Source organism: Pezoporus flaviventris, unplaced genomic scaffold (assembly GCF_033815535.1).
Source record: "Pezoporus flaviventris isolate CSIRO_AGI_PZ_B2104156 unplaced genomic scaffold, CSIRO_AGI_Pfla_v1 ptg000002l, whole genome shotgun sequence".
NCBI classification, from domain to species: Eukaryota; Metazoa; Chordata; class Aves; order Psittaciformes; family Psittacidae; genus Pezoporus; species Pezoporus flaviventris.
The window spans coordinates 61,724,067-61,742,804 of NW_026892550.1; the positions used below are offsets into that span (position 1 = coordinate 61,724,067).

At 40.3% G+C, this 18,738-nt stretch overlaps 1 protein-coding gene and 1 long non-coding RNA gene across 6 annotated transcripts in view; both read right to left on the reverse strand.

The window, feature by feature from the left end:
- The window catches only part of LSM6 (LSM6 homolog, U6 small nuclear RNA and mRNA degradation associated), a 64,473-nt gene extending 63,527 nt beyond the window's left edge, over nt 1-946 (reverse strand). For 2 of the 3 annotated variants that reach the window (XM_061441294.1, XM_061441286.1), the window contains exon 1: nt 805-946. The gene's annotated coding sequence lies outside the window, so the exon portion shown is untranslated. Of the gene's footprint in view, nt 1-184; nt 200-804 lie in introns of those variants that run through there. The other variant, XM_061441303.1, reaches the window with a different exon arrangement.
- Nucleotides 947-8,517: 7,571 nt separating this feature from the next.
- LOC133275607 (uncharacterized) lies at nt 8,518-18,236 on the reverse strand. Of its 3 annotated transcripts, none has more exons than XR_009745628.1 (3): nt 18,074-18,236; nt 10,971-11,178; nt 8,518-8,783 (listed from the first exon to the last, which is right to left on the reverse strand). It is a non-coding gene; the product is annotated as an uncharacterized LOC133275607 (long non-coding RNA). The 3 variants fall into 3 exon arrangements; XR_009745622.1 differs by having other exon boundaries at nt 18,068-18,236; XR_009745616.1 differs by having other exon boundaries at nt 18,063-18,236.
- Between the last annotated feature and the right edge of the window lie 502 nt (nt 18,237-18,738).

Here is an 18,738-nt window from a genome sequence, read left to right on the forward strand (position 1 = left end):
ATCTTTAGGGGGTGGAGTGAGGAGCCAGTATGTGCTCTATAAACAGAAGCCTGTGCTAGAACAGCAATAGGATTTTTTAACTCAGCTCACACATACGAGAAATACATTTGAAAGGATGCCTTCAACTGAATCAATTAAGCTGGACTAATCTTAGAATTAAGGCCTGTGATTCAAATGTACAGACCTGAAAGACGCTGTCCTTCAGAAGTCTGCTCTTCAGAAGCCTTGGAACGAGGCCCCCGCTCTCTCTGTATTGCTTAACTTCTGTTTGAACGTCACTGCGTCTAACAGCCGCTCTGCATTTCAAATCAGTGGTAGGAAACGGTGTTAGTGCTGACACCCAACACAGTGCCAGCTTGTTGCTGCTCGCTTTTGTGGCAAATGAGCTACTCCAGCCGTGCAAGGACCGTCGCTGGTTTCCTACCGACACACGCTGTCCCTGTCCTGTGATGCCGGCACGGCGGGGTTGATAGCGCAGCCCTCCACACCCGAAGCTTTCCCGGGGAACAAGCACGGTCTGGCCCGCGGGTGCTGCCCCAGCGCCGCCCGCCCAAGTCGCACACGCTCTGGCGTTACGTGCGGCTGCGAACGCTGCCCGTTCAAAACCAGCTTAAACGGCGCGAAACGTGCTCCGCTGAACGCCCCGGACAAAAGCCACAAGCGCGAGACGAGACTGTCGCTTGCTTAACAAGACGGCTTACAACAACGGCTGTAACAGGCGACCCCACGGGGTACACACGCCACACGGGACCCCTGTCCCCGGCCACCTCTCCGCAGCCCGGCCCGGGCCCGCCCCACACTCACCCGCCGACTCCTCCTGCGCCCGTTCCCGGCTCTCGCTGCCCGCTGCGCTAGCGCCCAATCACCACCAGCCCGGCTACGGCACGGCGGCAGGGACACGCCGCGCCGCGCCTCAGAACGAGCGGGGCCGGGCCTGTGGGCGGGCTGCAGGCGGTGCTCCCGTTGGCTGGTGGTGTGTGCAGGCTCAGCAGCTCTTGAGTCGCGTTTCGCACCCGGGTCGGTGACTTTGTGTGCGCTCTCTGGCGCGGGGCACTCCGTGTGTTTGAGCGCTGTGGTGTCCAAAAGCGCTGCTGCTATATGATGTGACCCCCATCCACCGGGCTGTGGTGCGAGAGACCAGCCAGCTCTCCCTTAGCTAAACTCTGGGTTCTTCACGGAGATGCCCTATGGCTTACGCACAAAATAGCCTCTCATCAATTTCTTACGGAGAGTTTTTACAACCCATATGTAATTATATTCTGCTATACTGAGATCCTCTTCACTCAAAATCTTGTCTCAGATGGGCTTTGTTGAAGAAACAAGTGAGCATCTCACAGCAGCTGGTGTTGGTGTCCTTACTAGAGCTGGGCAAGAAGGTGTCACTCGCTTCATTCTACAGAGGAACGAGGGAACACAGAAGCTGAGGGTTTTTTTTTTCAGATACCACCTGGAAAGAATATGGAACAAGAAGTAGTCAAATTTTTATCTTCTCACCCATCTTTTCACCTTTCCCCCAGCTAACCCCTAATGTCTTGGAAAATATCATCTTATTTTTTATAACTGATTTAGTGCTGTGACAGGAATTAATCAGTTGTGAAAGGTTCAGGACTGTATTTTTTCATTCTTCCATTATTGATTTAATATCTTGGTGCAATTTTTAAGTCTTGTGATATGAAGAAAATGTAGCATTGCTCTTCAGAACATGGATTTGTATTCTCTCTTCCTTTCAGAGCTGTTTATCGTCTCTTTTTGAACACGTATCCAGTAACAACTTTTCTCCCAAAGCTCAAGCTAAAAGGCGTTAAGAGGCAAGGCCTGCAAACCTGACCTAGCTCACCTGACTGTGCAGGCACGGCCAGGGAAGTTGGGCCATGTTGTGCCCATGTTTCCAAAAAACCATCACATTAATCAGGAGCATCCAAGTACATTTGATTGTATCAGTACTTGAAGCAGAAAAGAAACGAAAGTAGTTACTCCAGGGAGCAGGCTTGCAAAGTTTTATATTACTGCCACTATCACTGGCTTCAGTGCATTATATTTTGATAAGAGAGTATTTTAGTTTTCATTATTACCAATTTCCATGGTAAAGATTGGGCAAATAGATTTCTCATACCTGGGTTGGCAGATTTTTATGACGAATTTCCAAATCCAGCTAGGGACATTTTGTGATTTGGGAGCCTTCCTCTTTGAATTATTTCTTATGAGTTTGTCTTTAGAGTTTGTTTTGTTTTGCTAGCCTTCAGAACCTAATGAGCTATTTTACCTCCTGCTCACTAGGTTGCTTTTTACCTAGCTTAGGCATACACTTAGGTACACTTTCTGTGTGGGGATACTTCAGTTGTTTGTTGTCAGTTAACAAGATCCTTCTACTTTCCTGCTTCTTACCCTATTAACCTAACAAACACATCTATTTTGAATCATGGGCATTGAGATTGGCAAGTTTTGTATCCTTAACTCCCCTCTTTCATGGTTTGAGACCAAATCATGAAACCAAATCATAGGTAATTTGCCCTTGGTTTGCCACAGGTCTCAAAGCATTCTCATATGCTGTTCTTAGTGGTAAGTTAACCTTCATGCAGAAAGCCATATGCTGCTGAGCATTTTGGCGTAGCGTGATTTGCACCTGGGAAGACAATTCCCATCTTGTACATGCAGGAAGATTATGTCACCACATCTGTTATTAGGCAACTTAAAGAATGTGTTATTTCCAGAGTGGCAAAAGCACAATGACCTCAGGAAAGGTGGTCTTCAAAGGATTTAAGTAATCCACATTCAGTGAACTCCTTAAAGGTTACAGAGCTTCAAGAGTGAAAATAAGGCTTAATTAGCTAATGATTCTGTTTGTTTGTCATCTAGATGGAAAAAGGATTTTGATCTAAAATATCGCATACCTTGTTATAAGCAGGTTCTTTTAAATACTGCTTTGCTTTATCCTTTCATAGTGTGCTATGACAGAGCTTTTTCAGCTGTATAACTCATTGAAATCAGCGAGATGCTGCCCTTGTGTTTTAATCACAATGAACTTGAAAGGTGAACATTGTAAGTGGTAGAAATTATTTATAATTTGGTAATAAAAGTTTATGTCTAACATTCCAAATTTCATACATCTGCTGTGTGCTGGCCTTGAGTCATAGAACAATTGCAATTGCCTTTACATTCGGCCTTAGATGAAAGGTCGTAACTTACAATGATAGAGTTCATAGTCATTCCCAGCTCACAAAATTTCCATATTAACATCTTCACCTCAAACATAAATGGTGACAAAGTTAAAAAGTAAAGAGTTGTGTTGGCCTTTGTCAACCGAACTTAATGATGGGAGTCAGTGGATCGTGTACAATTGCTCACTCTCAACCATTAAGCATCACAGATTGCTTGTTCAGAGGACCTAATTAAAACCTTAACAGTTAACTTTAAAAATGAAACAGGATTTGACAGTCTCTCTCTTTCTTTAATGCAGTAAAACCCACTTCAAGGAAGTTAGGAAGGTTTTTCTCTCCCAGCTACTTGAAATACAAAAATTTCCATAGAGCGAGGTGGCTATGTGTGGTACAGAATGCGTTAAAGGAAATGCCCAGTTTTTCTGCTTCTTGTGAGGTGCGCACTTACATAAGTTAAATACAGAAGAACAACAATCGAGATGACAAAAGAATGTCTGTGGCAGATTTTGAATTCAGCCTAAATAATCCCTGGTTACAACCAGCAGACGGAAAAAAAAACAAGCTGTAATAAATAATCCTCACTCAAAAACTGCGCCAGAGAGGACAAACCCATTCCGGCCACAATCACAGCATACCCCATGATTTTAACAATCAATTCTGGTGCCTTCCTAGATTAGAAAGAAAAGGGGCAAAAGTCGTTGAAAATTATGCAGTAAAGTAAGAGGCCAAGAATGAGTTTCAAATCTGGGGAAACTTACCTTGTTCCGAGCCTCTGAGTGTGTGGGGGCAGAAGGAGATGTCAGGCTCCATGAAAGACTGTCGAGGTGGACAAGCTCTGCAATTCAAGATTAGCACTGTTATTGCAGGTTTCCTGGGGGCCCTGAAGTAAACACGATGTTACACTTCTGGAGTTTGAGAGGTGGAACCTGAGGTTCAGCTCCCACTGAAGCTGGTGGAAGTTGCGTGATTTACTTCTCTGTACTGAGGCTGCATCTATGAGCTGTTCAAAATTCACCTGAAATCTCAAAACAAATCCATCTCCATGAGCTTGTATCAAAAATATAATGGTTAGATTGATAGTTGTCACAGCTTGGTTTTAGAAACCTCGGCAATGGATCCTGGCTGTTGAACAAACCGCGCACTGCCCTGATCCAAAGCTCTTCCAGTGGATTCAAGATTAGACTCTCAGCTTGCAGATCCTTTCCATCCACTTTGGATCAAGAAGGCACCACACATGCTTTCTCCACAGCTATCCCATGGGATTCCATGAGAAGAAACCTTAAACAACATGAGTGGCTTGTTTGGTTTTTCAGTCCTGAAACAACTCCTGTGCCTGAGGAGTGGGGATTATCTTTCCCCTCATTGCTGTGGGCCCCAGGCTATTGTCTGATAGGAGCTAGTGGGTACCTTGGCAAGCTTTCTGGTAAACAGGGTGCTATCAGCAGGTGTTCAGGGAGCTGGGGAAAATGAGATGAGAGCTCTGCTCATCGTAAAGAAAAGTAGTAAAGAAAAGGAAGATTGACAGAAGCCTACAGAGTTCACTTAAATCCCTGCAAGTTCCAGGGAGTGCTCTCCTTGTCTTCCTGAAGGGACAAGATTTTTCCTGAGCCTTAAGGGGTTTGACATCCTGCTTTGCATGCATTTGGATGGGAGAGTTCAAGACTTTCAGTATTTGAATGATAGCCAATCTGTGCCCACAAGTAAAAAAGCAAAAATTTATTTTCCACTTAAATGAAGGCTTAGTTAGCCAACATTATTTCCCATGCTATGCTAAGATCATCAGAACTGCTGATTCCCAGCCATGTTCTCAATTAAAAAGTTAATGCATTTTTAAATTGGACCTTAGTCAAAAAATATTGGGTCTGTGCTACAGATTTTAGGTAGAAGAGCTTAATAAAACTCTGTCTTCAAGTTCTTATATTGTGCTTGCCACCTTGGGATGTTCATGGATTAAGTGATGTGATTAACTTTTGTCACATGTTTGTCTCTCCTACTTTCTGTCCAGTTAAAATACAGTTTGACAAACCATGTGAAAATTGTGCTTTCTATTAAGTAATGTTTGGAAGCTCCAGTTGGGGTTTTTTTTTCAATGCTTGGCTAGAGTCTACCCAAAATATGATGGAATTGGACACAGCCTTTTGTGTTTAGACTTTCTAAAATATTTACATCAAAGAAACACACATTCTCTGTTTTTTCCAGTGTGGAATATCAATTTCAGATGACATCTCAATGTAAACTTTTCCATAGCCAGTTCGATGATGCTAATTCAGTACTTCAGGTTGAAAACTCTGGTGTCAAGTTTAAGCACAGACACGGGCTGAGGTAGTTACTTTAAACTGACCTGCTGGTGTGAAGCATCTGCAAAGTTAGTTCCCAGCTCCCACAGAATCCTTCTGATACAGAGCTGGGGGTGTGAAGTAAACATGAGGCAGTTTTAATCTGTAGTATGGTAAAAACAGTCCATACCATGTTCTGAAATGCAGTGAAGAAGGAAGATTAAAAAGTGTTCAGCCACCTTTCTGTCCGTCTCTGACCCTTTCCAATTAAGGCTTCAGCTAATGCTCAGGGAAAGAAGTGTAATCTGACACATAGGACAATGAAGTCTTTTTTGGGAACTGACTGGATCTCCCGTCACTTGACTTCTGCCCTCTCAAGCCAGTTTTCCCATTTATCTGACCCTCCACAGATATTTCATTTACAGGGAAAATTTGTGTTTGCGTCTCCTCAGAAAGATCCCAAGAACCTTTCCATGGATTTCAGCCAGAAGTGGATTAGGGACCAAGCCTAAAATAAATTGAGTAGTTTTTTTTCTATCCACACATTTCAGTCCTGGAGAAATTGTAAGACATAAGCCTGAATCCAGCAGTGCTACTTCATGGTGTGGAGCAGCTAGCACAATCTAAGTAATAGTTGTAATAGTAGCAAATTGAGTTTTATTGACACAGACCACAACATTACATAAAAAAGAAGTGTAGATAACTGTGAAATTCAAAGCGTTTGCTGACATATACTAAGAAAAAATACTGGGAAATGAAGACATGAAAGAAGAGATGAAGGTTTTAGACTCTGGGCTTGCAAACCTTTAGGGTTTTTTTGCTATTGTATATTTGTACAGTATGCAGATAGCTGAGTTTGCCTGTGTGAGGAGCACCTTCCTGGATATTAGCTGGACTGGAAGGCATATGTGGAGGCTATAAAGTCAGTGTTTACTCTGCTGATACCCATTACTGTTGTGAGGATACTGGAAATGGGCAAAAATGATGGTGTTCATTGTAACTTGGAATACCTGGGTTCCCATATGCCTCTGCCAGAGGCTTCCAGGGTGACCTTGGGTGAATTGCATCCTCAGTGGCTCAGTTCCCGCATTCAATTAACAGAAATTTGATTAGATGGGAGAAGTCAGTTTTATTAGTATAAAATATTTTTAAGTGGAGGGGAAATAGGGAAGATACATGTATGAAATCTCAAATATTCCTGGTTTCAGTAATTTAAAATATAGATATTTAACTTACTGTTAATCCAGGAAGTGAAACAATTAAGTATTTAAAATAATGGAGATTGTAGCATAATCACTTTGTTCTTTCTGTGCCTTTACTAACTGGAGACGTTAATTTCTTTAGAAGTAAAATGTGATTTAATGTCAATGTTAGGTCACTTGAAGAGCATTTGTGAGCTGCTGTTTTCTGATGGCCCTGATTCTTGGCCATTTACTACAGAATAATTATTTCTGAGGTTAATGGAACAAACCAGAATGTGATTATTTTGTAATATAGCAACAAAAATACGTAAAATCAAAAGGGAGGACTAGAAGCTGTATATATGTGAGATAAACAGTTTTGTTAAGAATAGAACAAAATCATAAAGTTTCATATTAAGTGAAAAGTTAATTTTAACAGTATATCATACAGCTCTCTTTTTAACTTTATTATAATTCCAATGGATACCCTAGCCAAAATAAGAATGCTATCTATAAATATAGATCTGTCAGTATTAGTGTCACTGCCTGTGATCCAGTCACCGGGGCCTGTGAATGATATAAAAGTTTCAAAGGTAGTATAACCTCAAATGTGATGTTCAGATCCGATTTCCTGGTGTTCACACATGCAAGATAATATTCCTATATACTTTAGTTCTGACTACTTTTACAAGAAAAAATATATTGCTGGGAAAATTATATAAAACAATATTGAAGGTTATGTACTAACTTTTCCAGATGACTGTGGTAAGGGGTATGGATGAATATTATCTTCTAGGAAAGGGGAATGATGCAGGGCAACTGACTCACTGTTCTGTGGTCCGTTCTTTGGCTTTCAGGCAAAACTGCCATCTGTGCTATCAGTGCAGCTCCACTAGTCCTAAGAATTGTAGGAGCTTTAGGGCAAAAACAACACCTATGTTTTCTTACTCATCTAATCCTACCTAGAAGATTTAGAGGAAAGTAATGTAAAGGGCCTATAGCAATCCAGACCACCTGTCATCAAAAATTGCACCCTTGCTGCTGCCAGTGGACCTGAATGGGTGCTAAAAACAGTGGAGAATGCTAAGAAGGCATGCAGTATAGACAAGACTTGTGACTGTGAAACTGAAAAGGTTCAAAAGGCTCTTCTGAGAAGAAAGATGATACAAAAGCCTGATCAGTAGTCCTTTCAGGCTTCTGTGGCTAGGAGGGTATTGGCAACATTGCTGTAAAATGGGTTATAAATCCTTATGACTTGGATCATTAAAGAACTACAGCTCTCATTACTTCACTCTGCTCTGCTCTACATAAACAGAGGACTTCGTTCTACAAAAGAACAGGAAGAAAATCACCTCCATATTCAGGAGAAGCTGGAAGGTGAAGAAGCAAGCTTGCTCATACCATGAATTTCTTTTCTTTGTTTTCTTGTTTCATTTCATGTCCATCTCCACTGGGTGACACATGCTCTGGTTTCCTCCATGACATATGTGGAGTCCTCTGATCTCACTTCATCAGACCATATCCCAAACATGTTATCTTCACAGATACTACATTTTTCCTATGCACTTGCCTTCCTTATCCAAATAATTTTGGTTTGGTATGATTTTTTTTCTTTTTTATGACACTGACACTACCAATTGATTTCACATAATGCACACAGCGCAGCCTAAATATATCTATCTATCTCTGGATATAGGGTTCAGACATTAAAATCAATGCCTTGGAGGTGAAAGGCTTCATCGTCCATAAATAACTCTTGAGCTACTCATTTCAGCTCCTCATTCAGAGTATCAACAACGGAGTGTCATTTGGAAGGTGAAATTTGAAATACACATACTATGCTGAAGTTTCCTCAATTCAAGGAAATTCTAATGGAAATGGGGAATAGCAGGGAAATGGGAATTTGCACAAAACGGTTAAAGAGTTTTATTAACTTTTAAATAATAAATACCTGCAGTAATTTTAGCCCATTAATGAACAAATAATCACATGCTGTGTGAACAATTCAGGGGTACACCAGTAAATGATGCAAATTTCCACTTTGAAAGAAGCAAATCAAGTGTTGGACAGGCCAGTCTGGAGATGCAGGATCTGTTCCCGCTTCTGTTGCTGAGCTGCTCTCAATGTTAAGACAGGTCATCTCACCTCTCTGTGTTTCAGTTTCCCTCCTGTTAAACAAGGAGAATTATATATCTAAAGTGCTTTCAGATCAATGGATGAAAACTTTATATAATAGCAAGGTATTATCAATATCCAAAGGATGCCATTACGATGAGAGATGATGTGTACTAATATATATTATAATATAATTATATAATAACATAATGATATGATGATGAGAAAATTATCGGTAATTATTTATTATTTTCTTTGCTGTTTAGGAGGTATTTTTCTACTGTCTTTATTTTCTAAAGTCATATGCATAAGAGCTGAATGTTGTCACTTTCTTGCAGAACATAAAAAGTCTTTTTTTATCTGTATGATATAAGGATGAAAACCAGGTTAAATTCTCATATGTTATTTCCCTCAAGGCTGGAGGGCCAAAGTCAAAGGGAAAACCTAATGATTTACTGCACAAGAAAGTGCAAAATCTATGCATTAATAAATTCTATAGGACTGTCTGTTCATGCTTTACTCATATTGTTATTTAAGCTTGATTTCTTTTATTTATTTTTTTTTAGGAATTGGAAAAAAGGGATCACTTTCAAAAATTGCCCCACATTAAATAATCCATGTTTAAGAAATTGTGTGTTTATTTTTAAAGTAACCTATCAGACTACTTTTTCCTTTTGACAGCAAAGCAGATTGCTTATCTTCCATATTTTCATAATGAAAGCTCCCAAGCACAGGATACTGTGGCAGATTTACAGCCTGTGAGCAGCAGAACTGACAGGCATTTTAATATGAAAGGAGATATGATGTCTTTAATGTACAGTGATGTCACTTCTAACAAGGTAGAAGCCTGCTTTCTGCACTGCAATCACCATAAGAAGTGAAACCTGTCTGCTTCAGGAGTGACCTTTTAACCCAAGAAAAGGTCACAAAGAATAGAAAAAAAGATGAGACTCTGCTTACTCAGGTGGAAGGGCACACTGATGTTGGAGGAGCAAGGCTATTGTGGATGTGCATTATCTCCAGGAAGTTGAAGCTAGAAATAGTCTAGCTAGAGCTAACCTTGAGAACAGAAAAAGAAAGGATAATGCAAATCCTCAAGGGAGTGATAAACTGAAAGCTAGATTGCCTGTTGACCACCATTTTTCCTTTTATCCAGCATTGATTTGACCTAATAACTTGAAAGTGATATTGACAGCAACACAGTCTAGCATTAGCTGGACACATGATTACTTCACTGATAAAAAGGACAGCAACCCAGTACCAAGCCATGGGTCTTTCATTCTACATTAGTCCAAGTATTTACTACTTTGACTAGGAAATATTTGCCAGTGATTTTAAAGGCTGATGTACAATGTGAATTTCTTAAGTCCCTTCTTAAATGTGCTTCCAACTACTGACTAAAAAATTTTATCATGTAATTTTGAAGCTGCACCATTCTTAAACCTTGTATGCAAGAACATAAGATGAAAATGCCATAAAATGGCAAGAAATCTTAAGGTCCAGTAAATATTTTGTGTTAGCATTAGGCTGGTGACTTTGGTTAAAGACCGAAAATTAGAGTATGTGGGTGTCTGGCTGTCTATCTATCTATCTATCTATCTATCTATCTATCTATAGACTTACCTCCCTCCCTCCCTCCCTCCCTCTCAAGAGATTCACTTCCTCTAAACTGAAATTCAAGAAAATTAACTTTGAATATGTCTTTTGGTATTTTGGCATTTTTATGTTAAAGGAACAAACATCTTAAAGGAACATCTTAAAGGAACTAAGGGACAAAAGGAGCAACATAAAAAGTAATTTTGCTGTTTTCTACTATGTTTGCAGAAGTGTTTATTTTAAGAAAAAATGCTTTTCAGCAGGATCTGAACCATCATGTTTCCTAGCTGAGGTACTAGGCCACTAGAACAATAATATTCATATAAGGCAAAACAAGGAGAAAATCCCAGTGTTGGCTAATTTGTATAGTGTTATCCCCCAGAAGAAGTGTTGATATCAGTACAGCTGCATATCTGTGTGTCCTGCAAAATCAGAAATGATGGCTGACCTCATGAAGATGTCTGTAATGTTCCACGGCTAGTCCTGCTTTGTTTTGAATTTAAGCTTTATAAATGAGTATGTTGTTAGAGGTGATATGTTTGGTTTTATCTTACTCCAAAACGACTCTCTCTCTTCATCCCTCTTCAAAATGGAGGGAAGAGAAACTGCAAATTCAAGTTTACATATAGAAATAATCAACTCACATTTCAGTCGCAAATGTCAGAAATACTGGCAGTATCAGTGAATCCTTCTCCCCATTCTGAGCCTGTTCTTCTGACAGCAAAGGAACATTTCAAAGATAAGCCCTGTGTATGCTTGGAGATACAATAATATATTCTAATTATATTTTCCAAAAAGTAAAGATACTGGGAAATTAAGTATGACGTGATACTGCTATAGATCCATAGATCCCTGGAAAAAAAGTAAAAATCAGATGCAGTTAATGTAAGTGAATGGTTTGAAAAGTCCTGTAGTAGTTTTTAAAGATCCTGTGTCTGAAGACGAAAGCAGCTTGACAGACACAAGGTGTGAACTGCTTCGCTTTCCATGCTACCTTATATCTGTCAATATATTGGCAATGGAGCTGTGCCAAGGGCAGTCTCAAAAGGCAGACTGTCACATTTCTCAAAAGATGAAACATCCCTAAGTGTACAAAGAAATCAGGGACACAAGCTGATAGACAGGAGCAGCCCTGCAACTCTAACATTTCATGGCTAAGTTCAATGAGTGAGTCCTTTAAAGGATAATTGAATTGATGAAAGGCTTACAGTTGCCCCGATTAAACTTGTCCTTTTTCCACCTGTAAGACTCATGATAGTTTAAGCAAAAATCGAGGAAGAAATTCAGGACAGAGATATTCATAAGCACTTTGAAAATTGGTCTCAGATGAAAAGCTTGCTATTTGTTAAGTCACATGTGCCATTTATCCACACAAAGAATCCTGTTGCCCAAGAAGTGTTATTTGCAACATCCCCTTTTCTTCCTAACTAAGGATTTGTAAATATTTTTAGAACATGTCTCACTGCTTCATGACTCATTCCCCTTATGATCTTTGGTATTTTTCCCATTTGTGATTGTGTAGCATCCCTGTGGCATATGGTCACCGGGGAAAGTATTATTAGGAAAAAAAATCAGGTATTTTAACTATTTTTAATGACTGTTTGAAGGCCAAAATGTGGAAGAAGAGCCACATCAAAGCAACATTTTCAATCTATTCCATTACATTAACCAATCTTATTGTTTATTCGTGCTTTCCATGCTGTGTGGCTCTTGTATCTTTGTTTATAACTGAATTGTAAACTATCTGGGGAATGCGCTTTGCTTTGATGAGTGCTTATACAATGCCAAGTGTAAGAGTGTGATGGCCAGTGACCTACGTCATTAGGTGTTATGATAATACAATTTTAATAAATACATATTGGACTAGGAACTCATAAATTCCTCCTTTAAAAAGCCTTGGGTTTAAACCTATACCTGATAAGCGATTTGTTTTGTTGCTGTTAATGTCTTTTTTACTCAGAAGGTAGTAACATTCTTCACACATTCAGCAGTTACGTGATTCCTTTCAGAGAATGAGGGTTGTACCCTCAGATAGGTAACAAATCTGTTCATTTCACAAAATTTAGATAGCGTAGGGGAATGACACTTCTGTAAAGCAAATTTTCTTTGCCTGTGAATGTAAGTACTAGTTCACTGATATGTAGTGCATGAAGTTCAACTCATCTGTGTGCTCTGGCCATGATTCAGTCAAAAATTTAGTGCCAGCAAGCATATATTGTATTGAAAGTTGTCAGTGAGGATATGTGTATCTCTTATTCAGGCAGTTTGATATGGATGAACCCATTTGGACTCTAAACACCTCTGAAATAAAGCCTGAGCTGAGTTTTTGATGGTTTAGTCTTGTATAAGTAACTTAATGTGGTGGCTTACAAGTTGTTTAAGACCTAAGACCTTGTTTGCATGCTTACACTCTGTCACTAAATGTATATATATATAGATATACCTTTCATACATACATATATGTTGAGTATTCCTATAGATTTTTTTTTTTTGAGAAAAATAGATTTCATTCACAGTTTATATATAAGGCTGGTACAATTACATATTCAGACTAGTTGCACTGTGTAAGATCGATGAAATAATATACCATGTGCTTTAAATATTAATTTTTCTTCTTTAAAAAAAGGCTGGGTTATAACTGCAGTTTTTTTCACCCAGACTGGTTTTGAATTCTTTCCACACATACAGTATCATTCACCATTCTGTTTAAATAACCAGACTGGTGAGAATGTTTGACTTTCTAAGGCACCTTCTCTTTATGGAGAATTAAAGGTCATAGCTGGAAAACTGGCCATCTGAGCTCAGTCATTTCTATGTATTTTCTTAATTTTTCCTGGTTAATGGTCCTTTCAAATTCAGATTGCATGCTTAGTTCAGGCTTGCATCAAATGCTCCCCAGAAATAGCAGCTCACAGTGGGAAAAGATAACCTATTTCCTTCAAGCACTGTAGCTCTATCTGTGAACTATGGGGATCACATGAAGATTGATTAAATTTCTGCAGACACCTAGTGCAGAAAAAAAGTAGACATTTTCTCTCCTTGTCCATTTCAAGGGATAGCTATCTCCAATTCTAGCCACTTGTCTCTGAGGTCTGAAACTGGCCGAGTCTGTTTATCAATTAGGGGGCCAGTGTTTAGAACAACATTCAGAGTATAATGGTAATGGCTCCAAGGAACCATATTAGTATTAACCTCAATGCTAGGTCATGCACTATCCCTTTTAATGAGGGATGTTAGGGCTTCCCAGACAGGTGCATTTTGAGCTGAAGAGTAACATAACCTTTTCTACCTTACCATGTCAGGTGGGAAATTTAAGTCCACCTATTTCAGGTGAACTGAAATAGGCTTCCTCAGCAATATAGATAATTTAATTCCTCAGCCATCTTTCCTTTTTATCTCCTGTTGACATGCTACAAACTATAAACCAATAATAGAAACCACATTCATATAAACATAAACCTTATGGAGGTGTACTGGAGGTGTGCAGTAGGCTTTGTGCCCTTCTTGTTCACCTCTGTGAACTGTAGAATTGGGGTGCTGCCAGTGAAGAGGTAATGTATGAACCTGGATACTGACGTTGGGGTCCCCCTGTCTCTGTCTGACAGACTACCTTCAAAAGCCTCAGCAACCTCACCCTACCTGAAGTGCAAGCCCAAAGGCTTGGGGGGGGGGGGGCTGTTGGTTGCAAACAGGGATATATGAGTTTGCTAGTCTTTTCCTGCATGGTGAAAAGCAAGACTGCTTTTACCAGTCTTTCTCCCTTGCAGTTTCTATTTTAAAATATTATATGCATTAGAAAATTGCCAACTTCAGATTATAATGAAAAGTTTCCTGGGAACCACAACCTTGTTATCTGTCCCACAATGGGCTCAGTCATAAAATAAGCTTGAAATATACCCTATTTCTCTTCAGGTTTTGGGGGATAAAAGCAGTTCATTCCATTAGCCATCAGTCAGGGACAGAATAGCTAGAAGATCTGAAAGTGCTGAATCCAGGTATCATTATTTATGGGTGAGACGCAGCATGATTTGGTGAAATATGCTGCTTTCCCCAAGAGTTACATACGAATTCCCACTTCAGTGCTGCTTTGTAGTCTTGGATAAGCCGCCTAAACATTTTGTGACTTGGCTTCCCCTTTTATAAAAAACACATAATGGGACTTACCCTAAGAAAATATGTTGGCATTGTAAAGCACTTGGAGGCAGTGACAGGGGCTCTTTACCACGCTAACAATAGCAGTGATCTTTAAGGCAGGACAGCTGAGAGAGGCACTGCCTGCTCTGCCAGGAGCGTGGAAACAAGCAAGTCTGTTGAGCAGCAGGCACAGCTACAAAAGCTTGGTGGTGCCATAGAGCCCTTGTAGCCACTGGGCTATTCAGGCTACCAACTTCTGTTGCCTCTGCAGTGCTGAAAGGCCAACCAGATATTGTGACCCGACACTAAGGAAAGCTCTCTTGTAAGACTAGGATCATTAGTGCATATATAAAGGGGGGTATTTGCTGCACACTGATTTATCCAGTCTTTTAATTACATTAAAATAGGTGTAGCCAGTAACATGTTTGCAGTAATTTTTCATGAGGCCAGACTAAAGAATGAGCCCCTCTGCACTGTCTGAAACCATTTGAGCCCCTCCCTTATGTATAGGTTGAAATTACGGCAGCAGCCATAGCACAAGTGTGCCAGTACCTAGAGAACAGTCCAGTGCAGACCCATCAGTCAATGTCCTATTGATCATACTAACAAAAGTGGAGGAGTAGTGAGTCAGTGCTAAAATGCTGCCCTGATTTTATATTTGCACATTCTTCTAGAGCTAATGTAATTTCAATTATATCCTCTATAATTAAATATTATGAATAACCATGTGTTTTATTCAATTAAAGATGATCTGGAAGCATCAGTCATCTTTTTGCATCCAGTACAATGCGAAATTTCATTACACTGCAACACTTCTAGAGTGCAGCAGCAGCAATAGCTATGTTTCACGTGCCCTTCTTAATCATTCAGATCTGAGAAAAGAAGGTGGCTTTGAACTGCTTGAGGGACGGTGTGATTGGCATCAGGTATAAGCACGGCTCCTGTTAAATCTCTGGCTCTATGGTCAGTGAGAAACTCGTGCTGATCAATGCTACACAAACATAGCTGTCGACAATAAACCAAATCCATGACAGAAAGGGAATGTTGTCTCATACCACAAAGTGCCACTTGTTAGAAGCAATGCTGTGTTCCTGAGTGGACAACTCATGGGCTAAGAAATAAGATGGCACCCATTTTTAGGATGACAGAATGCGATTTTTTGTCAAAACTTGTGGGTTGTGTACTAGTTATTTTACAATAGCAGTGTCAAGTGTTATGCTTTTTATGATTGTTGCGTAACACTAGAAAAAGTACATAGCTGACAGCTAAATTTATGTTTTTTTAATTATGCCCTTTACTAAACAAATGTTTATCCTGCTCTATATCAATACTTGATTTTTATATTTATCTATGTATTCATCATAAAAATACTCTTGCTATGCGGAATTACATATAACCACTTTTACCTTCCTCTCCATCTATAAAATACATTATGGAGTGTAATGTCATCAGGGCTCTATGAACAGGGTTCAGGAATGCCAGATACCTACTCTTATCTCTGCTGCTGTAATTCTTATGGGCCTGACCCAAACCCACGTGAGTTTCTGGAAAGGCTTCTATTTATTTCAGTGGTCTTTGCATGAAGTCCCAAGAAACATTTGCCAGTTTTTGTAGGGGAGAATTGTCGAATCATGGGACCCACTTTGGTGCTTTACGGACTGATCCTTAAAAAGGTGGTCTCCAAAATTTCTGGATCGTGTGCCCCTATCAGAAAAAAATTCTGAGCATGTACTCTCAGTATATGTATAATCATTTATTTATGAATTATATACATGTGCTAATACATTATGTACATTATAAAACATACACAAAATAGAAATAAGAAAAAGGATAAGCGAAAGATGAAATAGATGAAATAACATTTTTTTAAATATTTATTAATGCCACACAAAAACTATTTCTTCCTGCACCCTCATGGATGGTCTTGTGTGCATCCTACTTTGGAGACCACAGTCTTAGAGGGTCCATCCATTGGTAGTGGCAACTTTATATCATATACCACCCAGAAGTAGCTTAAACACAACTACTTGTGCATGAATCACAGCTTGGGAACCACTCATTTATGCCATTGATGAGTTTAAACACTTTACAAGCTTGTCAATGGCATAAATTGGAACAGGAATTTCTTTATTTGTATAAATAAATGCAATAATAGTGGAAATGAAAGATTTTGTCAGGTTTTTTATCAGATAAGTATACTGTTAAGAACATATCAAAATTCTTAATTGATTTACATCCAGTATTTTCCCTAAAATTATTTAGTAGTGATTTTTTTCTTATTAGTCAAAGTGGTTTGAAGTGGTCCTGGCTTCTCCAGAAGCTCTCATAAATCATTCTAAACAATACACATATCTTTGTTGCTTAATACTGGGTTAGCATGAGAATCTCAGTTCCAGCTATGCAGTTTGAATTGTTGTCGTCTATAGTTTCTATTGATGCCACAGCAGAAAGGGGGGGGAATCCCCAAGTTTCTGAGAATTTACAGGCAATTTCAAAATACCATTGCTATTTAGAGAACGCTCAGATTCAGACAAGAATCTTTGTCCTGGAGTTTCAGAGGCACTTGGAGTGCACCCTGAAGCACAAAAGAAGAAATGGAAATACTTTCATAAGGAATTACTGCTTCTGAAATAGGAATGCTTTGAAAAAGCTTACTGATATTTGGTTGATATTTGGCTGTCTTAAATTGTCTGCACTAGCGAATTTTCCACTATTGCTAGTCTACATGTAGCATGACCAGAGCCTCAGCTGTAGATGAGCCACTTATGTCCTTACCAACAGGTAAGAACCTTTTTCAGAGCAGATTTGGATGACACAATAATACGAATGACAGCATCTCCTGGTACATCAGAAGTACTGTAGCCTGAACTAAGCTGGCAGGCAAGCTCTAAGTACCTCTCTTCAGGCACCAACTGCTTTCTTTTGTGACAGTAGCCACTACTAGAAACCTTGTCACATGGGAAGACAGGGTTAATATACTCGGAAACTGTATGTATTTCATGTGAGTAGAAACACTTGTACAGAAGCTGTATGAAAATCTAAGGACTCCCGGCCAGCCGATTAAGGGAGAATGGGAGAATCATTGTGGAGCATGGCCAGGCCTGTGGCTGTCCTTGCTGCCCACTTGCAGCTTGCTGTCTTCTCTTGACCGACTTCTCTGGTGGATCAGAGCTTGTGTTTTACTCAAAATACCATCAGGACTATTGTGTGAGATGGATATTCTCAGCTATCTTTCTTTGGTCGTGTTTTCTAATGAAGAAAATAACTTTATGCCTGTATATCTGTCCCACCAAACAGGAAGTGTGTTTGCCATACCACCAAGTTACATGCAAATAGAGTGATGTACTTCCATAAACCCATCTAGACTTTCCATACAAAATAGTTGTTTCTGAGCTGCCCATTGTCACTTAGGAGCAGGATCTTAGGTTTATAGTGTGTCATTACTGAAAGTATCAGCTCATTGTTGAGCAGCAAATGAAAAACAAATACAAGGCAAATTACACACGAGTGATTGCTAGAAAATGAAGTGTCATGGGTGAAGCTGACGTAATGCAAGTGGGGGATGCAAAACAATTTCTGAACAAGGACTATGTCCTTGTTACCTTACCAGTACCTTGCAGGTGCACAGCCCGTGACTTTCCAAGGCAGCAGGCAGCCAGCCAGCCTGCGGTCTGTCCATACTGACTGCTCATGGCATGCCTCTTTTCTTCCCACCCAAGGCTTACGCTGCCTTCCTGGCTGCCAGCTCTCACCTTGGTTTCTCCCAGCAACCCACCAGCTGGTGCGGGGCAGCCATCCTGCCACCACCTCCTTGACCAGGCACAGCCCCTGTGTCCCCCAACGCTTCCCACTAACTGGGGCAGCTGCCTCCTGCGTCTCCTGCATAGCCACCCTGATTGACTGCTGGGAGGGAGCCTGCCCTGTGCAGCCATGGCTGCTGAGGTGGATTTGTTCTGGCTGGTTCCTAATTGCTGTGGGAAAGTGTGTCATGGGGGGCTCCTGCCACCAGCACAGGGGTTGCCTGGCCACCATGGCAGCTGGGGGATAACCAGCCAACACCAGCAGGTCGCTGCCTCAGTCAGCAGTGTGCCAGCACCCTGAGTGTCCCATAATGCCACCTCCTGCCACAGAAGACCCCCAAGAACCATGAGAGACAGCCAGTGGTAAACACCAGCCGTCAAGACATTTTGGTCTGGAAAAGGGGTGGTGGAGAGGGGATGTATCAGCTGTCTCTAAAGCCGTGACTGGGACAAGGAGAGAGTAAGGGTTGATTGTTTG